At 35.6% G+C, this 12,166-nt stretch overlaps 1 long non-coding RNA gene across 1 annotated transcript; it reads right to left on the reverse strand.

The window, feature by feature from the left end:
* Positions 1–746: 746 nt before the first annotated feature.
* LOC132276954 (uncharacterized) lies at positions 747–10,760 on the reverse strand. The gene is made up of 2 exons (XR_009470963.1): positions 10,488–10,760; positions 747–9,562 (listed from the first exon to the last, which is right to left on the reverse strand). It is a non-coding gene; the product is annotated as an uncharacterized LOC132276954 (long non-coding RNA).
* Between the last annotated feature and the right edge of the window lie 1,406 nt (positions 10,761–12,166).

The following is a 12,166-nucleotide window of genomic DNA, read 5'->3' on the forward strand; positions in this document are numbered from 1 at the left end:
GAAAAATAAAACTTTCGAGAGAAATAATTACACAAAAAATAAGAGATATTTATTTACATTTCAGTCATGGTGTCTTCACCACGCCATTGAAAGAGGTGTTTAAGCTAACATATTGAACGCATGGAAATAAAATTATTTTTCATTGAATGATATAATGAAATGTATAAGAACTTATACAAGAAAATAAGGGCCCATTTGGTATGCGTTGTATTTTGTAGTGTTTTGTTTTAGCTTAGAATAGAACAAGTATTTTATAATGTGGTGTTCTGAAATGAAAACAAAACATGTTTGGCGACGAAAATTTGCAATGAGAATTTTGGAACAGAAACAAGGTAGAACATGTTTGGCAAGGTATTTCGTTTCAAAAAATATAAAAACAAAACACATTTGGTAGAGTCAAACTGTAGCAAAAAATTAGTCACAATATAAATTGTGTATAACAATCATTGACAATATGAAAACATGTAATTCCATTTAAATTAATATTATTCCTATATAAAACCTGTGAATAATGATGAATATGATTCCATTAAAAATCATTCTATTTGAGTTCTATAAAACTTGCATATATTCCATTAAAAATCATTCTATACCATTCCATTAAAAATCATTCTATTTGAGCTCTATAAAACTTGCATATAATCAATAATTCATTTCATACAGTTAAAATTGAAACATTTATAATACTGATCATGTGTATAATCAACCATCTACCAATTCAAATTCACTTCATACTTGAATACAAATTGTCTATAATTAACAATCCAACCAATATTAAAATTGTACACAAAGTTGTCCCATCTCTCTATACATAGATCCTGAATTAACCATTTATTACAAGAGGCAAACTGAAAAAATTTCAAAGTTGTCCCCTCTCTTCCAAGTCCAGCAACATCGTCAGCGTTGGAAGACTTAAATATAAAAGCACAAGTGCAATCCACTCCAAACAAGCGCATTCCACCCCAAATAGCAACAAATATATAGAATAGCACACTTGCATTAGTGAACTTACAAAGACAAAAAGAAAAGACTAAAAAAAGCAGTTGAGGGACATATCAAGAGCAGGTTAAACTAGGAATTGCAAAGAATTCAAATACATTAATCAAATTCACAAACTCATGTTTGATCATTCTAGCAATACACAAGTGAAGAAGTGCTACTGCTGAAAAAAAGCCCAACCCACTAGAAAAACTGAAAATGAGCACCGCTCAACCCTACCCTTTTTTACGGACGCAGATATTAAAAGAACCAAATACTAGATTTCCCCTTACACGCTTAACAATGACAACAAATTATGCTAGTTGAAAGTTACTGTGAAACAAAGTCAAGCTTTCAAGTTTAAAAACTACATTAACAGTTTCCAATATTAAATGCAGTATACTTTTCTTAATAACACAAAAACCAAATGATATCTGAAATCAAACTCCATCAGATGCAAAGCCACTTACGCTCTTATTCATGTGAGTGGAAACAGCAGTTTATTTCTAGTCATTTGCGATATAAATTAAAACCTAATAAACAAATATCAAAGACAACTATAATTGAAGGTCCAACAAAGCAGTAGATTGTAGACAAATAGCCAAAATTATGTAAGAAATGACAACATTTACCAACACAACAGCAATGATAACTAAAATAGAAGGAAATCAATATAGTGAAAGAAGCAATAAGTGGTAAAATCAGATATCCCACGAGATTGTCGAAGAGAATTAGTAAACTATTGACAAAGCACTGAAAAAAATAAAACTATAGCTTCCACCTCAAACTTAGCAATTATGTCTCATCCTGACAATTGGTGAATTTTCTGGTGAGATTTTATTTCAATATCACACATAAAATTTCTTCTCGTTCCCTCTTTTTTATTGAATTGATTGCAAATATCGATTTCAAACATGCATATATTGATTAAAAATTCGGGTCAAGTACAAAAAACAGCCTGTATTTTTTAAAATGTGCAAATAACACTCCTGTTGTTCAAACGTCACTCCCCTAGTTTTAAAAAGTTGCAAATAAAGACTTTTTGTCAGAAGAGTAGGTAAAAATACGAAAACACCCCCCAATATTCTTTATTCAATAATAATAATAATAAAATTGAAAAAATTAAAATTACCCAAATAAACATTAACCAAAACTACGTCGTTTTGAGTAATAAAAGACAACACACGCTACTTTGTTTGGGCTAATGATATAGTAAATACCCTAAATAGGGTTAGGATTATACAACCCAACCTTCTCTTTCCTCCTCCGATCTCTGTGCAATGAACAACCACCATGGCAGGTCTAACCCTAACAAACCCACCACCAATCCTCCACCACCACCACCAATCTGCCCTTAAATCCCTTACCCACCGTTGTTGCCATAACCACCAAAAAAAGCCACGGCCTCTCCCACTGTAGGTGCAAAATTTCACCCAACCAATAATGATTAAGAGAAATAAAACAACTCACTCAACAAATAATAAAAATAAACAAGAACAGTATATAGAGAAGCGTAGAATTGATTGATCTCTTTATTGGAGGTCTAAGCCTCTATTTATATACAAAAGATTGTAGAATTATGGTAGGACTCGCGTTGCTTGTCCTCCAATTCTTTCTATATAAACATTCTTTACTAATAGAGTTCTTTCCATTGTCTAATTTTCCATGCATAGAACTTGCCTTGTACAGAACTTCTTATCTCAGAATTTTCCTTCTATGGTAAATCCTTCAACTGGTAGGACTTGTGCATTCTTGAATAACTGGGCTGAACATACTTTGATCCGGCTGGGCTTGAATAACGGGCCGGAAGTTAAATATTAAAAAGTTGGACTGATGACCTTTTGATTCGGCCTTGATGGAGGTTGGAAGACAGATAACAGTGGTCTTGGGCTAAAAATACACTCAATTTGGGCTTGAGCATGACGGGCCTTTGACAGATAGATTTACATCTGTGATAACGTGGAATATTCTTATTGGAGGGGATTTTTTCCCTCCACACTTTGCCCCCAATTCCCTTTAGTTTGACGTGGCAGTCATAACTAGAGGAAATTGAAAAATTGAGACAGTATGCCTTGAAGGCAGTGACTTATATTTGTCTTCTTGGAAAATACGAAGATCCAAAATCAAGGCTTCTGAGGAGGTTGTAGTTGAGGTTCCCCCATGCTCAGAGGTGGCGTCTTATGTTGAGCCTTCTTCTGTTCAAGCTATTGGCGCTTTTATTTTTTCAGATTGACGACGATCACTCTTGGCGATTAGCTTGGGTGACTAGCCTTAATGAATAATGATGGTGATCATTTTTAATGATCATCCTGGAGATCAACATAGTGTTTTTCTTGAACAATTAGCTTCAACTTTCCTGATTAGCATTCCGAGGTAATTTATACCCTCGACACTACTCTGTGCTTCAGAGGATTTGATATGAAAACTTTAACCGTCGATTTCTTTGAGTTCGAGGTAATTTTCATGTCATTTTGTTTTGCGGCACTTTTGTGCCTTAAAGAAACTTTGAGGTACTCGGACTCCTGAGGTCTGAAGGCGAATGTTTATTTCTCGGCCATGAGCCTAAGAAGAACAGTTTTGTACCGGATGCTTGAGGTCCGAAGCGTGTAGTTCCTCGGCCATGAGTCTGAGAGGAACTGTAATGTACCGGACTCTGGAGGTCCGAGGCATGTAGTTCCTCAGCCATAAGCCTGAGAGAAACTGTAATGTACTGGACTCTCGAGGTCTGAGGTACTAAGTTCCTCGGCCATGAGCCTGGGAAGAACTATAATGTACTAGACTCTGGAGGTCCGAGGTAATAAGTTCCTCGGCTATGAGCTGAGAGAAACTGTAATGTATCGGATTCTCGAGGTCCTAGGTAATAAGTTCCTCGGCTATGAGCTGAGAGGAACTATAATTTATCGGACTCTCGAGATCCGAGGTAATAAGTTCCTCGGCTATGAGCTGAGAGGAACTGTAATGTATCGGACTCTTGAGGTCCGAGGTACTAAGTTTCTTGGCTATTGGCCTGAGAGGAACTGTAATGTATCGGACTCTTGAGGTCCGAGGTAGTAAGTTCCTCGGCTCTGAACCTGAGAGGAACTGTATTTAGGCCAAATAATCTGGGCTTAAAAAAGAGAGAATATGTTTTCTTTTTTTAATATCCCTTTAGGGCTGCTTATATTGCCCCCATTATGGAAGGTATTGCCCCTATGAAGGAAAGAAAAATATGTCTTGTTTGATGGCTGCGATGTAGATAATTTTCATGTAACTATACGCATCGGCACTCTTTGTGCTTTGGAGGAGTTTAAATGAAAATTTAACCTTCGACGTATTTGAGTTCGAGGTAATTTTCATGTAATTTTTAATCGGCACTGTTTTGTACCTTAGAGAATTTTTTCATGAAAAATTAACTTTAGACGTATTTGAGGTAACTTTCATGAAATTTTATTCCTCGTTGCAGCTCATTATGCGTTAGAGGAATTTTGAAATCCTTGGACTCTTGAAGATGAATTTTATTCCTCGGCAGCTGTGTGTGCTTAGAGGAAGTTTGAAATCTACGGACTCTTGAGGTCCGAAGATAAATTTTATTCCTCGGCAGCTCTGTGTGCCTTAGAGGAAGTTTGAAATCTACGGACTCTAGAGGTCCGAAGATGAATTTTATTCCTTAGAAGAATTTTGAAATCTGCGGACTCTTGAGGTCCGAAGATAAATTTTATTCCTCGGCAGTTCTGTAGGCCTTAGAGGAAGTTTGAAATCTGCGGACTCTTGAGGTCCGAAGATGAATTTTATTCCTTAGAGGAATTTTGAAATCTGCGGATTCTTGAGGTCCGAAGATAAATTTTATTCCTCGGCAGTTCTGTGTGCCTTAGAGGAAGTTTGAAATCTGTAGACTCTTGAGGTACAAAGATGAATTTTATTCCTCGGCAGCTCTGTGTGCCTTAGAGGAAGTTTGAAATCTGCGGACTCTTGAGGTCCGAAGATGAATTTTATTCCTTAAAGGAATTTTGAAATCTGCGGACTCTTGAGGTCCGAAGATAAATTTTATTCCTCGGCAGTTCTGTGTGCCTTAGAGGAAATTTTGCTTTTTGGTGCCTACGGACTCCTGAGGTCCGAGACTTTGTTGTCCCTCGGCTTTGTGCCTTGAGAGTTTTTGATGCCGTCGAACTCTTGAGGTTCGAGGGTTTTTTTTTTTTTTTTTTTTTTTTTTTGGCGTTTTGAGGCCATATATAGCATAGCTGCATAGTTGGTCTATTCGCCACTACACTTGGGGATCAATCTGTCTTGCAATGCACAGAAAAGAAATCAACTCAAATATTAATTAGCATACGAATACGGAGTAAATACAAAGTTATTCATAAATAAAGTTACCAGAAGCATGTAAAATGATTACACGTAGCATATAGCAACTGATAAAGGAAAGAAAGAATTTTAAGAACTTCTTACGTATCAGAAATTCTAATTAGCAATAAGTATTTACTCGTTTTTGTTTATCAAGTACATTGAAATTATTCAATGTATGTAATATTTTAGGATTTCGAGCAACAGACAAAATAGTATAACTCGTGCATTCAACAATGCCTTTGGCCTCTGATCTTCATTCAAGTATAAATTTCAGAAGTCAATGTAGAGGATCAAAATCTTCTTTTAGTTGAGTAGTGATGAAGTAGTGCATCTCTCTGAAGAGTCTGAACCAACAATATTAAGTATTGTGGTCCTAAGGTTTTGACCAATTATCAACCTTCAGTGAACAACGAATGGATATAATCTAAAATTTTGATCAAAGTGAATCGTGAGCAAAACAACTAGTGGATAAAAATAAAATTGCAATGCTAAAAATCCTCGATGAGGGAGAGATGGATGAATCCGTAGAGGATTATAATCAAAGAAAAAGAGATTAAAGAATTTGTTGAGTGTTGACAGAGACAGAAATTCAGGTGGTCTCTTTTTTATATTTTACTCAATAGAGTATACTGAATATGCAATTTGAGCCGAGTCATAAATCTTTATGTATAATGAGCATGCGTAAATATATATATATATATATATATATATATATATATATATATATATATTTAATATGTATTTAATTTTTAATAAAGATTTTTAGCACGAAAAGCTTAATCTTAACTGTAAAATTAAAGTTAGGAAACTTATCTGATTAGAGAGATTCGCGTCTGATAAGGCCTGAGATGTTTGAAATGCCCGGCTGATGAGTCTGCTGAATTTTGTGGCATTGAGCGGCAACCGATCTTTGAAAGCCTTTATTTCACCGTTAGCCTTGAAAAATGGAATGCTGGGAAGAACTTTGCCGACCTAAGAGCCTGATTTCTTCGGTTCTTGGAAGACCAAGCTACCTCGGAAGACAAAGCTTTGAATGCTCCAAAATGAGTCCCCAATTCAAATCGGCAATATAATTTTTTTTTTTTTTTTTTTCCCGAACTGGGTTACCACAGAACCAGTTCTCAAATGAGGTTACCAAGCGGGTTTAGTTCTGGACTAATCCAAAACTAGAATAGCTTTACATTTGCACCCAAACAGTGACCATTAGGCTATATATATATATATATATATATATATATATATATATATATATATAAATATATATAAACTGATACAAGTTTGTAATTAACAAAGGAGGCGAGCAAGGAGAAGTTGTGATGGACGGCGGGCTGTTCGGCCTGTGGGCGACGGCTTGACGAGGATGAAGTTGGTCGGCAAGCTCGCGATAGAGATGGACGGCTGGTGAGGTGAAAACCACCGGCAAGACAGATCTGCGAGCTTGGTGAGGATGCAGCCGGCGCTGATGAGGATAGCCGGCGAGCTTGTGGAAGACGGGTGGTTCGGCTGGGATGAACTCCGGTCCGGTCATGAGGAAGCGGCTGTGACTTCTCGTCGGTGCATTCGGCGGACTTGGCTGGTGGTGACGGTCTAGGCCGCTGTGGCAATGGCGGCTTGTACAACTGGGGGTTGTTATGAAAATTGGCCGATCTCAACCTTCGACATGCTTGTGCGAGCCTAAAACCTTATACAAATCGTTATGAAATGACTTCAGAAGGAGTTTTATCAGATCTTATCCATGAATCGAGTTCATTTGGATCCCGAATCGGTCTCTGCCCGATCCACCCTTGCCTCCACCCGTTCCAGCACGTCCGATTATGAGAACGATGACACACCTGACGTGAGATCCGGACCGCCAGCGACTCCATCTCAGAGATCGAGCATGTCTCCGACTTTGGATTTGGGGTCCATTGCCGAGTGTATGATCTCCTCATGATTGCCAATTAATCGGCTCTTCAGTCCACCCACATTGTTTCTGCTCTTGATGATGCTCGGAAACACATCAATTCTCTTGTAATGTTAAACTTATCATTAGCATAATTCGAAGTTGATCCAATGTCATGTCACGCAGTCTAGTGCTGTCAAATAATCAAACATTGCTGCCACAAACTTCACAAAAAATGCATAGAAAGTAAGCTTCTGAATTTTAGGCAAATCGCCAAGAATTTCAGTTATATCAATTCTTCCCAACCCTAATCGATTTTCTAATTCTTTGCAGAGTTTTATAAGTTGGGATTCCCAGGAATTGGGGCCAAAAGCAGCAAGAAATTGCCGGAAAAAGTGTTCCAGCTAATTCAAGTTTCTTCAAAAACATGAACTTATTTTTTTTTTTTTTTTCAAAATTATTTTTTCTATTAACCTGATGGTCAAGTTACAGACTCGAGTTCTGAAGATCAACTCGACTTAATAATCTTGAGTTCAGATTAGTATGAACAATAATTATGCATGGATTTGTTGCTCAAGATTATATGTATATAATCAAAATTAACAGGAAATCAAAATCAAAACACTTATCTGATTAACTTAAGGCTTTGTGGACTCCGATGGACATCTAATTACAGGGCAAACACATGTGATGCCTCTTGGGTTTTCCATTCATCAGCTTTGGTACGCATTATTGTCCGAAAGCGTATTCATCAACGTGACTTTTGGCCATGAGAGTCGTTGTTGGAGAGGACTTGGGTTCAAATCCTGGACTTGAAGATTTTAATTTCAAGTCACGTTGCTGGATTTGGAGATTTTAATTTGAAGTGTCGTAACTTTGGTGGGGATATATTTCTATACGATTCCCACAGACGGCGCCAAAGTGTAGGTGCAAAATTTCACCCAACCAATAATGATTAAGAGAAATAAAACAACTCACTCAACAAACAGTAAAAATAAACAAGAACAGTATATAGAGAAGCGTAGAATTGCTTGATCTCTTTATTGGAGGTCTAAGCCTCTATTTATATACAAAAGATTGTAGAATTATGGTAAGACTCGCGTTGCTTGTCCTCCAATTCTTTCTATATAAACATTCTTTACTAATAGAGTTCTTTCCATTGTCTAATTTTCCATGCATAGAACTTGCCTTGTACAGAACTTCCTATCTCAGAATTTTCCTTCTATGGTAAATCCTTCAACTGGTAGGACTTGTGCATTCTTGAATAACTGGGCTGAACACACTTTGATCCGGCTGGGCTTGAATAACGGGCCGAATGTTAAATATTAAAAAGTGAGACTGATAACCTCTTGATTCGGCCTTGATGGAGGTTGGAAGACAAATAACAGTGGTCTTGGGCTAAAAATACACTCAATTTGGGCTTGAGCATGACGGGCCTTTGGCAGATAGATTTACATATGTGATAACGTGGAATATTCTTATTGGAGGGGATTTTTTCCCTCCACACCCACCAAACCCACCGTTGCTGCCATAACTACCAAAAAAGCCGTCGCCTTGAACTGTCTGACCTAGTCGCAGCATCAAGGTCGTTGCCGAAGACAGAGACGAGACCCATCCTTGTAATTTTCAGATCCTTTATCGATACCCATGTCGTCGCCGGCGCTGGTTCTAATAGAGACGACTTTGCAAAACTCTATTTTTGTCGCTCTAGTAATTTTTTATTTATTTTTAGCCGTCGACATAGAGAGCTGTTCCTATTGTGATCTTCGGCGTTTGAATCGATTCGTTACTTCAATCATTTTCGTTGAAACGTTTGAAATTGTTTTTGGATAGTTGTTATCAAGTACAATTGAATGTCCGAAAATTCACATATTTGGGCAAAATCTCTAATTTATTTGTTTGGTTATGTTTCTATAGAGTGAAAAGGATTCCATTAACTTCGATATTGGATTTTACTGTGTTCGCCGGCAATCAATTTACCTGTATTACAGGTGATTTGTTCTGGGTCTTCATCATTATTCGAGCTCAGAGCTGATTTTAAGTCGTGGGTTTTGTTAATTAGATTGTTTGTTAATCTGGGCTTTGGTAAGAAACTGGAAGGTGTGAAGAGAAAAGCAAGTTTGACTGGATGTTAGAGAAAACTTTATTGGAATCCTAGAAAGTAGAAATTTAATCTCAATAGTCTCTTCGAATTCTTTGAGAAAACAAATGCCCTAGACTTCGTTCTTTTTGGCCACCCAAAAAAAAACCCTAGAACAAATTTCATCACCATGCCAATTGACGTAGATAACTTATCCGCCATGAATGATTCCACAGCTTCAGGTGAAGCGAGCGTCTCTTCTTCTGGCTTGTGATGCCATGTCAGCCAAGTGTAACCTCCTACCAATAATTTCTCGTAAAAAAACGTGTTTGAGGTCTGGGTTATCTACTTATATTAAATTAATTTAATTCAAAAATTAAATCACAAAGGTGTGTCATCCACGGCTATAGCTAAAGATACTGAGAAAAGCAACCAAAAAGTAACACAAAAAATATTAAAATATTATAACAAATGGATAGATATTATTTATGCCCAATCCTTTCAGTTTTTTCTTTTGGTAATCATTGGGACACAAATTTAAATGAAAATGCCAAGTAACTTAATAAAATGTAATGTGTCAAAAAAAAAAAAAAAATGTAATTACAAATGCGATAATTTATACAAAGTAATTTAATATTTAAAAATTAATTATTGAGAGAGAGAGCCTAAGAGAGGAGAGAATAACAAAATTTAAAAATTATGTTCATTATTTACAAAAAACCCTTATACTTTTAAAAGTGTGCAAATATCACCCTTTGAACATTTTGGATAGTGCAAAAAGGTATTTTTGGTATTACATATCAACATTGGCTTACATGCACGGCGCATGTCAAAAATGTTGGTCAGAAACCCTTATTTGCAACTTTTTTAAATTAGAGGGTCAATTTTGAACAGTAAAGGTGTTATTTGCACTTTACTGAAAATACAGGGTGTTTTTTGCACTTACCCCTTAAAAATTCTCTCAAAAAAAATTAAAAATAAAATTATATTGATTATACTGGCTGTGCCCAAATCAAAATTCTATGAAAAAAAAAATAAAATTGAATATATGCATTTTGATCTTTGGGCTTGCTTTACTAAAAAGGGAAAGCTTTAGAACACAACCAACTATAACGCTTATGCTTCCAGTAGATCATAGTAATGGACTCAACAAAACCTAAAGAACGTGAAACTGGAACATTCAACAGTCAAATACATTCAAACTTGGGGAGACTCTGGACATACCGTGAGAGAGATGAGGAAATAGAGAGAGAGAGAGCTTGGGGAGAATTTGGACAGAGATAAGAGAATCCGAAAGTGGAGAGAGACACGATGAAGAAAGAGCTCGTCCCCTTCGCAAAGAACTCGCCGGAGTGACAGAACGCCGATATGAAGCCCGACGGTGTTTACTGTGTACGAAAGCGTCTTCGATTTGAAGCACGAGAATCGCCTCCAAAATCGCCTACGAGAGCGCAGAACAAACCCTAGCTTTTTGTTGTAACATTCCTTTGTATACCTGTGCTAGGTTGGGCCATTTTGTTCCCTCCGCTATAGTGACTTTTGTAGCCCAAAAAAACTCGAAACAAATGAGAACACCAAAATGGTGTTTCAACTTTAGGCCCGAAATGATGGAGTGTTCTGGTACTGTTGAAAACAATACATGGTGGGCCAAACAGGCTTTGGACTAAAAATAGGCTACTGTAACAGGCTGGGAACATTACAAAACAAACCATTACACTTCCCAAACAGGCCTAACAAACTTGCTCTATACTGTATTCACTCAACACTCTTGCTTCTCCTCTCCTCTGTATCCTTGGCTATTTATAGGCAAAGTCGTCATCTGTTTCGATATTCAACCCCATCTTTTATGTATTAGTATGAATTAATTATAAAAAAAAGTTCAAAGACATTAAAGAAAAGCCCAAGGTCTGTTTTATGTATTAGTATGAATTATGAGAACAATAGAATATGCACACAATTAATAAACAAAACTATATATTCCATATCTTGAATGCAACATGAGATCTGCTTACTTTTTTATCCTAATTATTTGGTTTATTTTTAAATTTCATGAAAAACAAATCAGAAATATTAATCAATAATAAAACATATTTGACATAAAATAGCACAAAAAGAATAATAGACAAAGTTATATATTTCATACCTTGAAAGCAACATGAATTAATTGCCCCAAATCTAAAACAAATCAAAACCATTCATTTGGATTAATCACCTGGTTCATCTTTAAATTTTATGGAAAACAAATCAGAAAAATAAGTGAACGATAAAACATATTAGACATAAAATAGCACAAAAAGAATCACTAATAGACAAAGCTATATATTTCATATCATACCTTGAAATATATTATGTATGAATTATGTGAACAATTTTGATACGATTTCAAAGACGGTTTTTTTTTTTTTTTTTTTTTTTTTTTTTTGAATTTTAGGAGTAGAAGGAAACTATTAAAAATATGTTAGAGTTTTTATAGAAACTCTTAAAATATGTGTATCATTTTTTTTTTTTTACTCTTTTTTTAAATATAACTTGAGGAATTTTGAGTAGAATAGGATTATTATATGTATGAATTATGGAACAATTTTGATACGATTTCAAAGACAGTTTAACAAGGGGCTTTTTTTTTTCCTGAATTTTAGGTGTAGAAGAAGACTACTAAAAATATGATAGAGTTTTATAGTAACACTTAAAATCGGTGTATCATTTTTTTTTCTCTTTTTTTTTTTTTTTTTTTCTTCTTAAATATAGCTTGAGGAATTTTGAGTAGAATATGATTATTTTTGTAATTGGTAACCTTTTTTGTCATTTTTTTTAAGGAAGGTGGATTACAAACGAAAGGTAAAAAAATTATTTATTTATTATAAAAATAATGTACTAATGTACTGAAACTCTTTGTACTTTTA

The sequence above is a fragment of the Cornus florida genome, unplaced genomic scaffold, assembly GCF_030987335.1.
Source record: "Cornus florida cultivar Cherokee Brave unplaced genomic scaffold, ASM3098733v1 CherokeeBrave_3.0.0_Hap2_Chr10, whole genome shotgun sequence".
Lineage (NCBI taxonomy): Eukaryota > Viridiplantae > Streptophyta > Magnoliopsida > Cornales > Cornaceae > Cornus > Cornus florida.